The following is a 19,840-nucleotide window of genomic DNA, read 5'->3' on the forward strand; positions in this document are numbered from 1 at the left end:
TGGAGGTACACCAGGAAGTGAAATGGTGGGAAGTTGAATAGTGGCCAGAGCAAAGGCAGAGAGCTCATATCTTGAACTTCAAGCATAGAGATGAAAGTAGAAAAGGAATAAGGTTTGAAACTCTCAAAGCCTGCCTGTAGTGACATACTTCCTCCCACAAGGCTTCACCTCTCAAATCTTCCAAACAGTACCACAAACTATGTATCAGATATTTGAAAACATGAGGCCATGGGGGACATTCTCATTCAACCCACCACATTCCTATTGTATCCAAGATTTCAACCACTCACTGCTTCTATCTGTTTCAGCAAGTCTCTGTAAGATTTCTGTTTAGTAAGATCCTACCTTTCACAATTCTTAGAACAAATTGTCCAGACAGAGCATATTTGCCTCAGGGTCAAGAGCAACTGGCTCATTTATACTCACATAGTATGCTCATTTGCTGAAAATCTTATACTTCTCATACTGCTACTGCATACTCTAATACTCATAACACATACTGCAGTCTGGGTCCCTGATTCCTTCACACAGCTACTCCAAGCCATTTTATTGCTATATTATTCCTCATATCCAACAATAATTCTTGAGAAGGTAATATTGAACATCTGCTTCTTGCTTAATGCTGAATATGTTTTTCATCCATTTCCTTTGAATCTATGTAGTTTTGTATTTAAAGTAGATTTCTTGGAGATTCCATTAAGGTAGGATCATTATTTTTATCTGAGTTGACAATCTATATTTAATATGCAAGTATTTAAATCTTCCATTGATGTCATTGGTGATGACTTGATTTGTATTGAGTTACTATGATTTGATTTCTTCATCACTGCCAAATTTATATTTTTGCCTTAAATCTTTGAACTATCATAAATTAGTTTTATGTCATTTCACACTTGAGCAATAACATGACTTTCAGTTGGTATGTAACAATCTTAGTGTAGCATACATTCACTTCCTGTTTCTGACATTTTTGCAGGCATTTTATATCTCTCTTTACTATGAAGTTCATATTTTCATTCCTTTACTTTGGTTTTATTCATATATTATTTATTTATATTATTAATTAATTAATTTATTTATAAGATAATGTTCCATGTGGTCCAAGCTGACTTCAAACTCATATTGTAGCTGAGGATGGCCATGAACTTTCAATCCTCCTTCCTCCACATGTAGAATACAGGATTATAGTCATATATGCAGGGTTAGCATGTGCTTCAGATTGAACCCAGGGACTCATTCATTATCAGAAGTCACTTTACCAAATGAGCTACAGACTGCAAAGAGTCTTTTAAATTGGTTAAATTATTAACATACTGTTTTATTTTGTGTATATGTATAACTTTATTTGCTTTTCTTGTATCTTGTTAGGATTAGTTTCCAACCAATGTCATTTTTCAAATTCCTTCAGAGCATTCCTTAATAATTTTTTTAGTAAAAATCTAACAGTGATAAATTGCTACACCTTTTGCTTCTCTGAAAAGTATTTCATTACCATTTTTGAAAGGTATGCTCATTGAATAGTAAATCTGTGCTAACAGAACATGTGGATTTTTTTTTTTCCATTTTGGCATTTTAAACATATCAATATATTGTGTTGTTCTTGACTTAGATTCTTACAAGTTTTCTTCAGTAATTTTAAACTTTTTGCTCAGACATAATGAATTTTATTTTCTCACTGTCTCTAAGACTTGTCATCCATTTTTTTTAGCAATTTGATTATGATTTGCTTTGGTTGTTTCACTTTAATTCTTCCTAACATTTGTTGAGTGTCTTGAATATGAGTGTTTTATAGTTTCATAAATTTGAAAAACCTGAGTTCTGATTCCTTAGAAGGCTTTCAGCATTACATGCCCCCTTGCCTATGCCTTTCATGATATACACATAATACTGACTGTTTTTTTTTTTTTTCCTCTCACAAACTCTGCTGATCATACTTTCTATCTCGGGTCCTTTTAGTAGCCGAGTTTTCTGTTGTAAACATACCTGTTTTGGTTTTTGCTGGCATCTATCTGATGGTAATACCATTCAGAATCCACATCCTTACAGTTTTTGTATTTTCCTTATACGTCTCCTTTCTTATCTCCCACTTCTCTTTCTTTGTGTCCACATACTTGTCTTCACTCTGCTGAGTACAGGGACCATTTTACTAGGCTCATTACATTAATCATTTCTGAGTTTCTGCATAGGATGCTTCTGCTTTAGTTGTTGCTCACACTGATGTGCTGTTTCATTTTTTAATTTTGTATTTTTGAATGCTGTTTTTTTTCTCCTAGAGAAATTGTTCTGCTTTAGTTTCAAATTCCCTTACATTGCAATTTGAGCTTTGGATCTTATAGTCAAACAAAGGAAACATACACTAACTTCTGCATTGACCATTAAGCCTAATCAGAGTTTTAGTCTAGCCAATCACTAACTAGAAATCAAATGCTCTTCTCTCATATTGAGACTCAATTTAATATTAAAGAAAGATCAAGTTTCTTCTGTTTCCAATGGTTCATACTAGGCATACTAGGTAATGTTTTCCTTGATCACTTATGTTCCCTGATGTGTTGCGTTTGTACCAAGAATTATTTATCATTTAGAATTTATGAAGCTTTGCTATGAATTCATGAATATAGTTTTATCCAAACTAAAACTAAGAACTCTATGCTCATCCACGTTATTTACTTCTTGTAATTGACTGAATATTTATGCTTGTCTGCTTGATGAATTCATGTATTAAAATCATAATGTCCCAATATGATGATAATGGGAGGTGGGGCCTTGAGAAGATAATCACATCACAGAGCTACATCTTCATGATTGAAATTAGTACTTTATACAACAAAAAGATACCTAGCAATTTTGCATTTTTTAATCTTTGTTTTCTGACACATGAGGACACAATGAAAATTGGATCATCAGTCAGAAGCCTCTCCTGAGCAGACAGGAAGAAGGTGATACCTTCTTCCCACACTTTAGCTGTAAAAAGCAGTTCTTACTTGGTCTATACAATAAAAACCCATAATCAAATATAGAGGAAAATGCTGAGAGATCAGAGAGAAGAAGGAGAAGGCCAGAGCCATACCTTACCTCCTTATTGTATCAGCAGAGAAGAGCATGAGTTTCTGTTTCTTCCTGCTTATATTCTCCCTCTGCCCAGCCATCTCACTTCCTGTCTGTCTTCACAGACCTCCAGACATTGATGGTTAGCTAATGGCAAGCTCCATTCTCTGACTTTCAAATAGACTTGCTACAAACAAGATAGCACCACATTTAGCCTATAGATATACCTTTCTATTGTTTTTTCCTCTACCCTCCTTTTTTGTTATTTTTGTTTGTTTTTGTCAGTCTCCATGTCTATTATTTATTGCTTTCTTTTTTGGTATTAGTTCTTTGACAATGTTATGAATACATATAACACAGTCCACTTACTCTCTTCCTCCACCCCATCATCTCCTACTCTAATCATCTCCACCCCCATTCTACCTATCCTTTTTCAAGATTCATGAATTTTGGTTTTGTTTTGTGAACCATTCAGTTCAGACATAGACATGTTTGTGATGATTAAATAGTGACTATCCATTGGAGACTGGCAGAATCACCAGTGAATAACTAATTTAAGACAGTGACACCCCTTTCATTGAACCTAATTGTAATTGTTATGAATTCTACAAGGTCTTCTTCTATTCACAACTGGTTGTTAATTGGCCCATTGCTATGTAGACCAAATACAGCTGTCCACAGTTGTTCATGGCTTGCAATAATGCCTGTGTACTGTATAATACCTGGGATTCCCAGCTCCCTTCTTAATCTTCTGGCTCTCATGTATTTTATCCCTCTTTTCTACAATGTTCTCTGAACCTTGAAAAGGGTGTTTTTATGCTACCAAGGATATGGTGGGGTTTTTTGATAGCACTCCAAGCAAGGTGGAATGGTTCCAACAGAAATTGAGTCATTGCTATAACAAATATCTGAAAACATGGAGACACTTTGGAAAAAATTCAGGCACTGGCTGGAGGAGTTTTATGATGTGTGGAAGGAGCCAAGATTGTTAGGAAATGAATTTTAAAGGAGATTCTAGGGACAGCTCAGAAGGCAGTGAGTTAAGGCATAGAGACATTCTTCTTTCTTAGAGGAAGCATAAACCATTGACCATTATAGACAGAACATTGGTAGACAGATGGATAATAAAAGCCATTCTGATAAATTCTCAGGAAGAAATGGAAAAAAGATAATTCTTGTTATAAGGTAACAAAGGCATAAATATGTTGTATTCATGTCTAATGTTTTATAATATTATACTTTAAAAAGTTTAAGTTGAAGCTGGGCGTTGGTGGCACACGCCTTTAGTCCCAGCGCTCCAGAGGCAGAGGCAGGCGGATCTCTGTGAGTTCGAGGCCAGCCTGGTCTCCAGAGCGAGTGCCAGGATAGGCTCCAAAGCTACACAGAGAAACCCTTTCTCAAAAAATCAAAAAAAAAATATTAAGTTGAATATTTCCAATTAGCTGAGATTTTGAAGAAAAATGGTAAAATGATGACTTGGAAACTTCTTATTGAGTACAGTATGATGTAAAGTAAATATATGGATAGAAGGTAGAATAGTGGTGGTTTCAGAAACTATTCTTAACCTCTACTTAGTTTAGTTCTTATTCCAAAAAGTATAAAATAAAATAAATCTAGTCATGCATAAAATTAGAGATTATTAAGAAAAGAGTAAATAAAATGCAAAGACTTAGAAAATCTTCAGCTAGCTTATATTAAACAAAGAAAATAAGGAAACAGAAAATGATTACAATAGAAGTACATAAAGTGCATTGCCTTGGAATGCTTTGGTATTAAGGTGATGTGGATTCTATACTCAATTAGGTATTCCAGTGAGGTCATATAACTTCTAACTCAGAGAAAGAAAGAATAAGGGAGAGTTAATTCATTTGTTTGATTTTTTGGGAACCATGAAGGAATTAAGAGGAAATTCAGTGAATCTGCATTATTTTTTTAATATAAGAGAAGAAGGACTTGAAAATCAACTCATAAATAACCAGAACTGTTTTTTATTCCATAGGTAGAGATACTGTGTTTCTTTTGCTAGGCCAGATGGTATCTTTAGCTTTAGGGATAGGGTTGCCCAATATGAGCATTGACTAGTGAGGCTCTGGGCATGGCAGAATTTCAAGATTGCTATCTTGGTGGATCTGGTAGATGGGGACACAACCCAAGAGATCTGGATAGCAGAACATTGAGTTCAAGTGGGTTATTCTCAGACTTTAAGTCTCATGGGGCTTTTCTTGCTAAGGCTTAGGTTTTATGGGAATCTTTCCTGCCTTCCTTATTTTCTGTCTTCTTTTTTTGATTAAAAATCATGGCACGATACCTGTTCCACAATTTTATTTTGGAAGGATTTAACTTGTTTAGTTCTACAGACTTCCAGCTAGAGAAGACTTTTGCCCAAGGATGGAGAACCTATGCATGCTTTTTATGCTGTTTGATATGAATTGGGGTTTAGAGATTGAAGTTGATGTTCTAGTAGGAAGGATGAAGACAATGTATCTGACATGTGAGAAAGACACACCTTTGGGGAACCAAACAAAGGTACTATTAATGGAATGTCTTTGTCCTTAAATTCATGTTGAAATCCTAACATATTTTGTAATTATTGGCAGAGGTGATTCCAGGGTGGATATCTCATTTCCAAGTATAAAAATACAGAGATCTACCCTTCCCCATCTCTGTTCCCTGCCAGGTGAGCACAAGAAATCAGTCATGTGTGACCTAGAATACAAATTCCACAGAACCTTGCCAGGGCAGCACTCTGATTCCAGACTTTCAGCCTCTAGAACTGTGAAAGTAAAGCATATTGTCTGTAAGCCACACAGCCAATGGTACTTTGTTGTAGCAACTGAGGTTGACTGAGACAAATGGACTACATGGATGTTATTTTTCTTCTGAGTAAAACCTTGAGTCTCTGACTAGAAGGTCATTCTTCAATGCACCCACCCCTCCTGCTGAGTTTAGCATGTCACAATCCATTCTTCTTCACCCAGCCTCACCTTAGCGGCACAGATTACAACTGTTTTCAATTAATGTACAACTCAGTGCTAATTAGTTTCTGCTTCTGTTGTTGTTATGGTTGTTGAGATATGTTTTCCTTCTTTCTATTTTTACCACTTAAATTAGAGTTGAATTGGTCATGGAAGACTCTGCTTGCAAATTCCAAATAACCCCATAACAAACTGAGTTGCTGTCGTTTTAAGAAGTGCACTTCACAGGCATTTACTTCACTCATCTAGCTTTTCAGAGAATTAGTAATTTTTTTAGATTAGTTTTATCTATCAATTCAATAGGCATAAAGAAAAACTCTTTTCTGTTCACTAAGGCCCCAAGCATCTTTTGCAAAAGTAAATATTCTTTGACATCAAAACAGAATTTTGGAAAGAAATTTCTCGTTTCTTCCAAAATAATCTAGTCTATGAAATGCATCTTGAATGATGTGACTTCTTTCTTCAAACATCTTTGACCTTTCCAGAAAGAGTATCACAAGGCCTTCATACTGGATGCTAAATCTTTCTCCAAAGTCTTCAGTTTATGATCTTTATGTCATATAAGCTAGACAACTTTGTTGAAGGAAATGACTACACCATCATTTTCTTCTTCTCGGCATTCAAAATATGCTAAAAATACATTTTAAATCTATAAAAAGCAGCTTCCTTTTCTTTTTCTAGTTGGATGGTGAAATGATGATATTCCTGAAATTTGCATCAGGCTTACCTGTTTCCTGCTAAGTCTTCATGTGACCCCCTCTGGTGACCAATTCACCTTGTTCTTTGCCATATCAGCCCTCAGCATTTCATACTTTGTTGCTAAGTTGGTCTTATTTCACAGAATGCCAGATCTCCCCTAGTGAGTTTTTGTATACATGTTCAACTTTAGCTCCACTGATGGTTTAACTCCAGGATATGGACTGTTGAGTACTGGTATTTTCTTAGCCACATCATGCCCTGATTTTGTTCATTTTGCTCTGGGAACAGAGTCAAATCACATTGCTACTCTCTGTTTTCCATCATAAAACTTTCACAGATATGAAGTAAATTAACAATTTAAAATGATTAACACCAATGTGACAAAATATAGACGAAGGCTCTCTAGGGTTGTTTGTCTCTTGTAAATGAAAGGAAGATAAGCCACCATTAAATGAAACCATGTCTCAGCCATGTCTCACCTTTGTTGCTATGGGTAACATTTATGTTTGTTGAATATTGTAACTTTTTGATTGCTCGAACATTAATTGGTAATTTTACTCCTACATGTCTTCCATACATAAAATATTAGGTAGAAAGATTAAAACCTTGTTTTTTTATTTAAAGGTTAATAGGTAAATACACATATTGTCAGTTCAGAGAATCCTGAATGACAGTGGTTTTAGGAGGTTATAAGCTTTGAGATCACAGTTTCATGACTCAACCTTTTTGTAGCAAGAAGTTTTAGTCTTTTTAGACCTGCTCAGTGACATTGTAATGAAGGCATTTCACCTAGGTCCCAGTGTGGGTTCTTTTAGTTTATCTTTATATGAACTTGCATGGTGCTGCATGGTTAATCAGTATGATGTCCTCTTACTCTAACCACACATAGACACACATGCTTAGAAATCACACACTGAATGCAGAATGTGCCACTTTACAGAACTGGTTATTTTATCCATAAAATGTATCAATTTTCATATTATCTTCAAATCAACTTACTTAAGCATAGCTCTCTGACAACAGGAAATGAACAGTGAATATATTTTATTTAAAGCCTATATCAACCCATCAAATTGTAGCAACAAAAAGATTGTTTTAAAACTTTCATACTGAGGATAGAGTATGTAAATCCTTAGGTATTAAATGAAAAAGTAGGTCAGTTTCTGGGTTGAGAAGGAGAGAAAATAAAAATAAATGGGAAAGGGAGAAAATTTGTGCAAGTAACTTAAGAAGCTTTGACATGCTAAAGAGTACTTCAAATTAGAACTGATTTATGTAAAAAATCATGTAAGTATATATGTAAACAGTTGGTTGTGCCAACCAAACTCAACCAGAGATCACCAAATGAATTCCAAAACATGAAGTGCACACTGGAGGCATGTATTTTCTTCTAAGAATTTACATATGTCCTATGATAGAAATGAAAAAAAGATTTAAGTCAAACTTCATGTCACTTAATTTGAATAGAGTTTTGAAAACTATTGCCCTGTATCTCTCTGCATTGTGAGGCATAAGGTACTATTTTCTTTTACTTTTTTGTGTTTTTAAATTTTTTTCCTTTCTCTCCATTTTTTATTTAAATTAGAAACAAGATTATTTTACATGTCAATCCCAGTTCCCTTTGCTTTCCCTCCTCCTCTGCCCCCTCCAACTAATACCCTACCTATCTCATACCCTTTCTGCTCTCCAGGGAGGGTGAGGCCTTCCATAGGGGCTCTTCAGAGTCTGTCATGTCCTTTGGGATAGGGCCTAGGCCCACCCCCGTGTGTCTTGGCTCAGGGAGTATCCCTCTATGTGGGATGGGCTCCCAAAGTCTATTCCTATGCTACTATAAAAGACCCCATAGATTTCAGAGGTCTCCTCACTGAAACCCATGTTCATGGTATCTGTATCAGTCCAATGCTGATTTCCCAGCTACCAGTTTGGGAACCAAGAGTTCACCCTTGTTCAGATCAGCTGTTTCTGTGGGTTTCACCAACCTGGTCTTGACCCCTTTGCTCATCACACCAGTTCAGTTCGTATTTAGCTGTGGGTATCTGCTTCCACTTCCACCAGCTGCTAGGTGAAGGCTATAGGATGTCATATAAGGCAGTCATCAATCTCATTATCGGCGGAGGTAGCCTCTCCTCTGTATCTTAGATTGTTACTTGGTGTCATCTTTGTAGATCTACAGACATTTCCCTAGCACAGATATACTATTTCTGACTCCCTTGTCATAACAGAGTTTTGCCAGGCACCTGGTGTCTAAGAACTGACTAGCTCTGTTAGATTCATCCCATGGAAACAGGAGGGCTATTTTGTATGATAGTAGAAAAGACAGAATGAAAGACAAAGGTGAAGATACAGTGATGAAGAGAGGGCATCAACTGAAAGTAAAGTTTCCTGTAATTAGGGCCACTTAGTAATGCTATGAGAGTCATTGTTTAGTATTCAAAGGGAACTCCCCCATAATATGATAGAGAGTCAGTTAGGCAATGGAATATCACCATGTAAAGAAACTGAAGCAAATCACCATTGTGTCTCCTCCAATGGCTAGCTTGCAATATTCTCAGTGAAATACTGATTTTTCTCAGCCCATATTGAGCACAATAAAGATCAGAAGTTCACAGAAGAATAGCAGTTGAAATCTAGATTATCTCAGAGTCCACACAGTCTGCAAGATCTTTCAGTATGATACCCCAATCTCTTAGAGCAGGGGGTTTCAAATGACAGTGATGTTTTGCAAGAACCTCATGTGAAATCACTTAAAAAGGAAGATGGAGCAGTGAGATGTTAAGAAGGGAGAGACAGTAAAGTATAGAGAAGTAGTTTCTTCTTTGCAATCCATAAATGTCTTCAAAGTTAATGCCTGGATACTAAATGGTACTAGGAACTAACTGTATAGGGGTAAATTAAATATATAACTTTCAAACATAATAGAAACAAAGTGGTGTCTGGTGGATTTTTGTATGTTTGTGTGCTTTCAAAATTTAGAGGATGAAACATTGTATAATTTATTAAATTGGGAACGAAGTAAACTGCTTATTGATTTGAGGTAAAAGCACTATTCAGATATCAGGCTACTCCTGAGCTGTGATGCATGTTAGTAAATCATGGTAACATAAAGTAGCTGACTTAGGCATGGAAGTAAAGGAGCAACATGACATTATCCAGTGGCTATTAGACAAGTTAGAGTTTGTGGAGCTGGAAGAAAATAAGAGAAATAAAGGTGGAATGTACAGTGAGGGATCCATAAATACAGAGGTTCTCTCTCTCTCTCTCTGTCTCTCTCTCTGTCTCTCTCTGTCTCTCTCTGTCTCTCTCTCTCTGTGTGTGTGTGTGTGTTTGTGCGTGTGTGTGTGTGTGTGTGTGTGTGTGTGTGTGTGTGTGTGTGTGTGTGTGTGTGTGTGTGTGTGTGTGTGTATAGGGGCTGGTGTTCGTTATAAATCCAAGCTTGTATACTTCACCATATTTGTTTACAGCATGTCCATGTTTATCACAGTAAAAATCAATCAGTGTAAACAGGTACATGTTTGCAAATTCAAATGATTTTCTTTATTATTTCTCTTGTTTTGCTTTTAAAGCTGCACACTTCCCATTTCCTAAGAGAGGAGAACATTCATTCACTGCTAAGATAAAGCTTTTAGGTCCCACTGATTCAGTTCATCCTGCAGCCCTGGTGGAGACACGGTACCAACCAACCCTACTAACCCTACTGAAAAGGACACATGGTGAATTACTCATGGACAAGCTCTTGGGTCTGTCATATGCCTGAAATCCCACAGCATATTCCATTAGAAATATTGGTCTTTTCTCCACCTTGTTCTTCAATATGTGTCATGTAGCTTTTGACAAACCTGCAAAAATCTATAATCTATTCTAATTCTCATTATTAGAACATAAAAAGCAGCAGGTTATCCATAACTGGTACACAGTAATTTTAAAACTAGTATGTGCTATGTGCTATATAGGGTCAATTTGTGAGACAGAAAATTTTGTTTACTGGAGAACAAATCTGAACAAAATCTGTTCTTGTATTACAACTCCAGGGCTAAGGCCACTTTAATGATTTTTAAGAGTTACCTTTAAATTATCCAGTGTGGCTAAAGAAAACACAATAGATAGCTTAGCAAATAATATTGGATGTCCAGAAAGCTTAGCTAATGCAGGATCCATAGATGAAATCTTATGACACAGACATTTCCTCTAATTCCTATTACTAAAGCATTTTGTCATGACTTTCACAGCAAAATATGAAACGCACAAGAAAGAAAACTGTGACTAAATTGTGCAAGTCAACTTTCAATACACTAATAACCAGATAACCCTTTTGTAAAGAAACAAAGTTGGGGATCCAACCAAAAACAAACAGCCAGATATGCAAGTTGGACTCCATCATGACCAGATGTAAAACCTTGGCAAGTCCTTCAACATATGGACTTTTAACCTCATGATTTTCAAAGTGAGGAAATTGTATGAAAGAGCCTCAAAATTCCTGCTTCAATTTTACTTACTTTTTGTTAGTTTGAGGATGCTGAATAATCACAAAAATATAAAAGATGGTTGTCATGATCTTTTTAATTCTAACTCATATTAACATTGGTTTAAGTCCAGCCATAATATTGTTTCCTTCCCAGTCAGTATAACTTCTTGTGGATTAACTGAAGCCTTGACTAAGGAAAAAGTGTTTTCTTTCTTGTCTGTATTTATAAATTTTGTCATGTTTTAAAAGGGAAATAAAAAAAAAAAACAAAACACATTCCTGAGGGTCAGAAAAGAGAGAAGGGAAAGAGTCTTAATACTGGTCATATAAAGAATAATTGGAGACTGAAAAATTTGAGCCTGTAAAGATTTAATTATAGATGTTATAAAAATATTTGAGGAACTGTCATGTAAAAGTGACATTAAAAATAAATCCTGTGAGCCAGGTGGTAGTGGTGCATGCCTTTAATCCCAGCACTCAGGAGGCAAAGGCAGGCGGATTTCTGTGAGTTTGAGGTCAGCCTGGTCTACAAAGCAAGTCCTAGGACAGCCAGGCCTGTTACACAGAGAAATGCTGTCTAAAAACTAAACCCTAAAATAATAGTAATTCATATGACTATAAGAGCAAATACTTATGAGGAAATAGTAAAGTTGACATCAGTGGGTTTTGTCTCAGTCCCTTGCTAATGAATAGAGTGACCAACAAAACAGCTTTAGATTGATTTAGAAGGCACAAAGATTGCCAGTTTTCATCACTAAATATTTTAATTGAGATAAAAAGTTCCATAAGAATGCCCTCTACAGAATTAATGAAAGTACAAAGGAGAAGACATAGTGGCATTTATTGTGCCTGAAAATTTACATTGCCTTTAACTATTTCTTTCTCAGTACCATCTCTCAGGGATATTTAGATGAAGGGAACACAATAGTCAATATAGGCAAAGTTTTTCTTCAGGAAAAGAGTTTTCCTTTTAATTTATAATGTATAATGATAAGATTTTATTCAGTCACCTCAGAAGATACAGACTACACACACACACACACACAAACACACACACACACACACACACACACACACACACACACACATTTTGTTTTTCAAACCTAAAGGAACATGCATAGTCAAATTCAGTTTTATTTCTCCTCTTGGCCCAAGTGTTTGTGAAATTTGCAATAAAAGTTAAATAGGGTTCAGTTTGCATCTAAGGAAAACATAGAAACATAACAACATATGAATCTAAAATTAGTTATATAGACTGACTTTCTTCATTCAAGAATATAACTTCTTCATACAGAAAAAATATCACTATGATAAAAAATATGATTTCACCGCACCAATAATGTCTTAAAATCAAGTAAAACAAACAAACAAACAAACAAAAAATCTCCAGATAAATTAAAAGCCAAATGCAGTTTAAAACCAAAGCTCTTTATAGAGACAAAACTCTCCAAGGGGTTCACTTAACTGATTTTATGTAACTGAGTCTTTGGAAAAATAATTGAATTTTACATGGCTAAATTCTGTAATTAATTTATGAAAATACTTGGATGAGACTTTGAAAACAGTGAAAGTAAATACAGAAAAATATTATTGTTCATGTTAAAACTTCCAAACCATTAAAGACTGCTAACTCTTTATCTTGATGAGATATAATTATGCCAACAGAATGGATTAGGGAACACACAAATGAAACATAAGCTTATATAAACACTGTAAGTTAAGACTGAGCTAAAAGATAATAAATGTGGTATTAAATTTTTATTAAAAACTTTAAATATGCAGAAATGTTAATAGAATTCTACAATCTGTATGTGCTTCTTATTTCTAAAACTCTTCTATACTTTCTACTATACACATAATAAGCCATGTGGCTAAAGATTGAAGGCAGCATACAATCATAATCTCATTACAATTGCATATTTTTCTGTTCACAGTAACTTCTTACCACAACTGAGAGATTAGAAATTATTCCAAGAATTCTTTAGAGATTTCCTGTTTCCTCATAGAAATTTAGTCATGGGAGCTTTCCCAAATTTCCTCCCATCCCAACTATGACATCAGTCTTGGTTCCTGTGCTTCTAAAGGAGAAATCTCAGGAGACCCAGTACAGAAATCGTGGGCCAACATTTTACAGTAGATGAGAAAGTAGAAGTGTGAAGATAAGTTTAAGTCTATTGGTCTCTGTATTTGCACTTATGAGTCTTTATGTACCACTTCTCCAGTTTTATATGTACCATGTGGTTGTCTTCATGGGGCACACAGAGGCTCTCTTAAAAGCCATCTTCACCTAAAATTGGTCCAGATACAGCAAAATTGGTAGGTGTCAGCATATGTGAAAGTGTCATTATCCATAAGATGGAGAAGTGTACTAGGGAATGGAGATAGTGTCTTGTGTTTGCTCCTCACAGAGGAGTTCCACAATACCAGATGCTACCTCCTGAGATGCTGTTACTAATTTCTCAGAGAGCTGCCTGCTTTTTCTCACCTTGACCACTTGATTCTCATTCCTAGATGCAAACTTCTTATTTCTTAGTTCTCCTGATATTCTTGCTGTAATCCTATCAGTGGTTTTAACTATGAGAGCTGTCATTTTAAATTTGTTTTTTGGTACCACTTTATCTTCAGGCTGGAACAACTGGGCCATTTATATGTAATGAATCAGGAAAAAGTCTGAGAAAATAACAGAGCAATCTATTTTTCCAAATAGTTATCTTATTTAAAAAAAACATACTTCCCAAGTCATTTGAAATACCACTTAAATGATTCTCTGAGTGTCTCTGTGCTTCATTCCACATTCCCTTCTTTATCTAATGCATTTGTCATCTCAATCACTAATGTCTATGGTTTCTTACATCTGATCAGACCTTCCTCTTGTTTAGTTCTTGGAGTCCTAATGATTGTTGCTCCTTCCTTCTTCTTTATGTATTTTGTTATTAACTTGGTAATTTCAGATTAAAAATATTCTTCATATAATAAATTTATGTTTCAACTTGGGAAGAATTAACATTCAAATAGTGAGCATTGTGAATTTTCTTACCCCAAACTGAAGGTCTTTGCATGTGTTCAAGGTTTTGGTTGCATTCAAAAGTTTTAAAAATATTTATTTTATTATTGTGTGTGTTGATGTTTTCTTGCCTACATATATAAGTGCACTAATGTATGACCTGTGTCCTTGATGGTCAGGGGAGGATTTGAGTCCCTGGAACTGGAATTACAGCTAGTTGTCAGCATATTCTTGGTGAAGAGTGTAGAGCCCAGTCTTTACAAGAGCACCAAGTGTTTGTAACTGCTCAGTCATCTTTCCAGATACACTAAAAGGTTTTGGAAGTTTATTTACTATATTTTTTAAGTCTTAAGTAAGCTTATTTCTAAGAATTTATTTATGATATTGTAAACAGGGGCATCTTTAAGATATTTGTTAACTAGTTAGTTATTGCTTGCTATGCAGAAGTATTATCAATGTTTAGATGTTCATTTTATGTTCCGTTAATAACAAAATTTTCTTACCAATTGAATTCATTTCAACTAATACTTTAGGGCTTTTCAGATATAAAATCATATCACCCTCATGAGTTACCTAAAAAATTATTCTGAACAACTGCTGGATCTGTTATCTCCAAGGCAGTATTAATAAATAGCAGGGGAAGGAAAACTCTCTCCCTGTTCTTGTTCTTATCAGACAGGCCTCTGGTGTATAGCAGGTAGGACACTGACTCTTGCAATACATATATGTATCTTATCATTTTAAGAGGATAATTATTATCAATCATTTCATCTGGATGTATCAAGTACTGAAATATTTTCTTTGTTCTTTTATGGTGTCAATATACAATTTGTTATAAATAGATTTCCTGAAATTGACCTATAATTGTATTTATCAACTAAGTCCTATTTGGTCACAATATGTCCTTCACAAATATATTGCTAAACTATATTCGGTAGCATTTTGTAGTCATATTCATGTGTGAGTTTGTTAAGAAGTTATCTTAGTGTAATCTTTGTTGGACATTTCCGTAAGTAAGCTATTAATTCTATTCCTTCGAGTATTGGGTGTATCTTGTTTCTGAAGTTTTGATAGAATTTGCAGTGAGAGAAATCAAGACTTGAATACTCTTGTCAACAATCCTTTGAAATGTTTTTTCTGCGCTCTCTCCTCTGACTATTGGTATTTCAAACATTCTGTATCTGCTAGGGGCAGTCCTAGAAAATAATATTTCCCAAGATAATTCTCTGTTCTATGTAGTTTTCAAATTGCTTTGCATAAAGTTATGACAATTGTTTCGGGATGGTTTTACATATTTTTTTTGCTTATGTATCCCCCACTGTGCATTCTATTTACTGTTTTTCAGAATTAGATTAGCTAGTATATGAGAGTTATCATTTCCTTCATATGATTTTGACAACTTATTTTCTTACCTCCTTCTGTTTTTTTTTTTTTATTTTATTAATTCAAGTTAGGGAACAGGCTTGTTTCACATGTAAGACCCTTCTCCCTCTCCCTCCCTTCACCCCCACCACTCCTCCCCCACCCCCAACCTACCCACCAACCCATCCACCCACCACTACCCAGGCAGGGTAGGTTCCTCAACAGGGGCTCTGCAAAGCCACCAAATCTTCCTGTGCTGGGCCTGGGCCCTTCCCCATGTGTCCTGGGCCAGAGTGTATCCCTTCACATGGGATGGGCTCTCAAAATCCCTTCTTATACCAGGGCAAAATGCTAATGCACTTTCAGAGGCTCCCTGGAGTGCAGAGGCCTCCTTATTGACATTCATGTTCAGGGGGCTGGATCAGTCTTGTACTGGCCTCCCAGACAACATCTGGGGTCGATGTGTTCTCCCTTGTTCAGGCCAACTGTTCCTGTGGGTTTCTCCAACCTGGTACAGACCCCTTCGATCTTCATTCCTCCCTCTCTTCAACTAAATTCCAGATTTCAGCTCTGTGTATTTCTGTGGATGTCTGTCTCTGCTTCCATCAGCCACTGGATGAGGGCTCTAGGACGGCATGAAGAGTAGTCATCAATCTCATTTTAAGGGAAGGGCTTTTAGGTTATCCTCTCCTCTATTGCCTGGATTGTCAGATCGTATCATCCTTGTAGGTCTCTGGAGATCTCCCTAGTTCTAGAATTCTTCTCAGACCTATAGTGTCTCCCTCTAATATGGTATCTCTCATCCTGCTGTCTCTCCTCTATTCTTCCCCCTACTCAATATTTCTGCTCCTCCATTTCCTCTCCTCTACTCCTCTTCTTGTGCTCGTATTGTGGCAGCACCTTCTCCCCTACACTCATGCTCCAAATTAGCTCAGGAGTTCCTGCCGATTCCCATTCCTGGGGTATATTTATCCCTTATAGTCCTTCATGTTTCCTAGTTTCTTTGGTGAAGAGGATTATAGGCTGGTAATACTTTGCTCTATGTCTAAAATTCATATATGAGTGAGTACATACCATGTTTGTCTTTTTGTGACTGGGTTACCTAACTCAGGATGGTCTCTTCTAGTTCTATCAATTTGCCTGCGAATTTCAAGATTCCTTAGCTTTTTTCTGCTGAGTAGTACTCCATTGTATAAATGTACCACATTTTCTGTATACATTCTTCAGTTGAGGGGCATCTAGGTTGCTTCCACTTTCTGGCTATTACAAACAATGCTGCTATGAACATGGTTGAACATATGTCCTTGTTGTATGAACATGCACTATTTGGGTACATACCCAAGAGAGGAAGGGCTGGATCTTGACTGATTCCCATTTTTCTGAGCAACTGCCATACTTATTCCCAGAGTGGTCTTACAAGTTCACACTCCCACCAGCAATGGAGGAGTGTTCCTTCTTCTCCACATCCTCTCCAGCATAGGTTGTCATTGGTATTTTTGATTTTAGCCATTCTGACAGGTGTGAGGTGGTATCTCAGAGTTGTTTTGAGTTGCATTTCTCTGATGGCCAAGGATTTTGAGCACTTTCTTAAGTGTCTTTCAGCCATTTCAGATTCCTCTGTTGAAAATTCTCTGTTTAGTTCTGAACCCCACTTTTTAATTTCATTGTTTGGTATTTTGGTGGCTAGCTTCTTGAGCTCCTTGTATATTTTGGAAATCAGCCCTCTGTCAGATGTGGGGTCAGTGAAGATCTTTTCCACTTCTGTGGTTGGTCGTTTTGTCCTCCTGACTGTGTCCTTTGCCTTACAGAAGATTCTCAGTTTCAGGAGGTCCCATTTATTAATCGCAGACCTCAGTGTCTTTGCTACTGGCGTGATGGTCAGGAATTGGTCTCCTGTGCCAATTTGTTCAAGGGTAATTCCCACTTTCTCTTCTAGAAGATTCAGTGTGTCTGAATTTATGGAGAGATCTTTGATCCATTTGCTCTTAAGTTTCGTGCATGGTGACAGGTATGGATCTATCTGCAATCTTCTGCATGTCAGAATCCAATTGTGCCAGCACCATTTGTTGAAGATGCTATCTTTTTTCCATTGTATGGATTTAGCACCTTTGTCAAAAATAAGGTGTTCGTAGGTGTGTGGGTTAATATCTGGGTCTTCGATTCCATTGGTCTATCTATCTATTCTTGTGCCAATACCAAGCTGTTTTCAGAACTATGGCTCTGTAGTAGAGCTTGAAGTCAGGGAGGGTGATGCTTCCAAAAGATCCTTTATTGTAAAGAGTTGTTTTGGCTATCCTGGGTTTTTTTTTATTTTTCCATATAAAGTTGAGTATTGTTCTTTCAATGTCTGTGGAAATCTGTGTTGGGATTTTGATGGGAATTGTGTTGAATCTGTAGATTTCTTTTCGTAGAATAGCCATTTTTACTATGTTAATTCTACCTATCCAAGAGCATGGGAGATCTTTCCAATTTCTGGTATCTTCTTTAATTTCTTTCTTTAAAGTCTCTAAGTTCTTATTGTACAGGTCTTTCACTTTTTTGGTTAGTGTTACCCCCAGATATTTTATGTTGCTTGTGGATATTGTGAAAGGTGATGTTTCCATGATTTCTTCCTCATTGGGTTTATCATCTGTATAGAGTAGGGCTACAGATTTTTTGAGTTAATTTTGTACCCTGCTACCTTGCTGAAGGTGTTTATCAGCTGTAGGAGTTTCCTGGTAGAGATTTTTGGGTCACTAATGTAGACTATCATGTCATCTGCAAATAGTGAAATTTTGACTTCTTCCTTTCCAATTTGTATCCCTTTGATCCCCCTTTCTTGTCTTATTGCTCTAGCTATAACTTCAAGTACAATATTGAAGAGGTATGGAGAGAGTGGACATCCTTGTCTTGTTCCTGATTTTAGAGGAAACACTTTGAGTTTCTCTCCATTTAGTTTGATCTTGGCTATTGGTTTGGTGTATATTGGGCTTATCATGTTTAGATATGTTCCTGTTATTCCTGTTCTCTCCAAGATCTTTATCATGAAGGGATGTTGGATTTTGTCAAAGGCTTTTTCAGCATCTAGTGAGATGATCATGTGGTTTTTCTTTTTCAGTTTGTTTATATGGTGGATTATATTGATGGATTTTCGTATGTTGAACCATCCTTGCATCCCTGGTATGAAGCATACTTGATCGTGGTGGATGATTTTTCTGATATGTTCTTGGATTCGGTTCGACAATATTTAATTGAGTATTTTAGCATCAATGTTCATGAGGGATATTGGTTTGTAGTTCTCTTTCTTAGTCATATCTTTGTGTGGCTTGGGTATCAAAGTGATTGTAGCCTTGTAGAAAGAGTTTGGCAATATCCCATCTGCTTCTATTGTGCAGAACAATTTGAGGAGTTCTGGTATCAGCTCTTGTTTGAATTTCTGGTAGAATTCTGCAGTGAAGCTATCTGACCCTGGACTCTTTTTGGTTAGGAGGCTTTTGATGACTTCCTTTATTTTATTAGGGTTTATGGGTCGATTTAAACTGTTTATCTGATCTTAGTTTAATTTTGGTAAGTGATATTTATCTAGAAAACTGTCCATTTCCTTTAGATTTTCGAATTTTGTGGAGTACAGGTTTTCAAAGTATGACCTGAAGATTCTCTGGATTTCTTCAGTGTCCGTTGTTCTATCCCCCTTTTCGTTTCTGATTTTGTTAATTAGCTGTCTCTCTGCCTTTTGGTTAGTTTGACTAGCGGTTTGTCTATCTTGTTGATCTTCTCAAAGAACAAACTCTTTGTTTCATTGATTCTATGTAATGTTTTCCTAGTTTCTACTTTATTGATTTCGGCCCTCAGGTTGATTATTTCCTGGTGTCTACTCCTCCTTGGTGAATTTGCTTCTTTTTGCTGTAAAGCTTTCAGTTGTTCTGTCAGTTCTCTGATGTGACTTTTCTCCCTTTTCTTCATGTGGGCACTCAGTGCTATGAACTTCCCTCTTAGCACTGCTTTCAGAGTGTCCCATAAGTTTGGGTATGTTGTGTCTGCATTCTCATTAAATTCTAGGAAGCCTTTAATTTCTTTTTTTATTTCTTCCCCAACCCAGGAATGGTGTAATTGGGTGTTATTCATTTTCCACGTGAATGTAGGTTTTCTGCCATTCATATTGCTGTTGAATTCTACCTTTAATTCATGGTGATCTGATAAGATACAGGGGGTTATTTCAATTCTTTTGTAACTATGGAGGTTTGCTTTGTTGCCTACTATGTGGTCAATTTTAGAGAAGGTGCCATGTGGCACTGAGAAGAAAGTATATTCTTT

The sequence above is a fragment of the Cricetulus griseus genome (genome assembly GCF_003668045.3).
Source record: "Cricetulus griseus strain 17A/GY chromosome 1 unlocalized genomic scaffold, alternate assembly CriGri-PICRH-1.0 chr1_1, whole genome shotgun sequence".
Taxonomy (NCBI): Eukaryota; Metazoa; Chordata; class Mammalia; order Rodentia; family Cricetidae; genus Cricetulus; species Cricetulus griseus.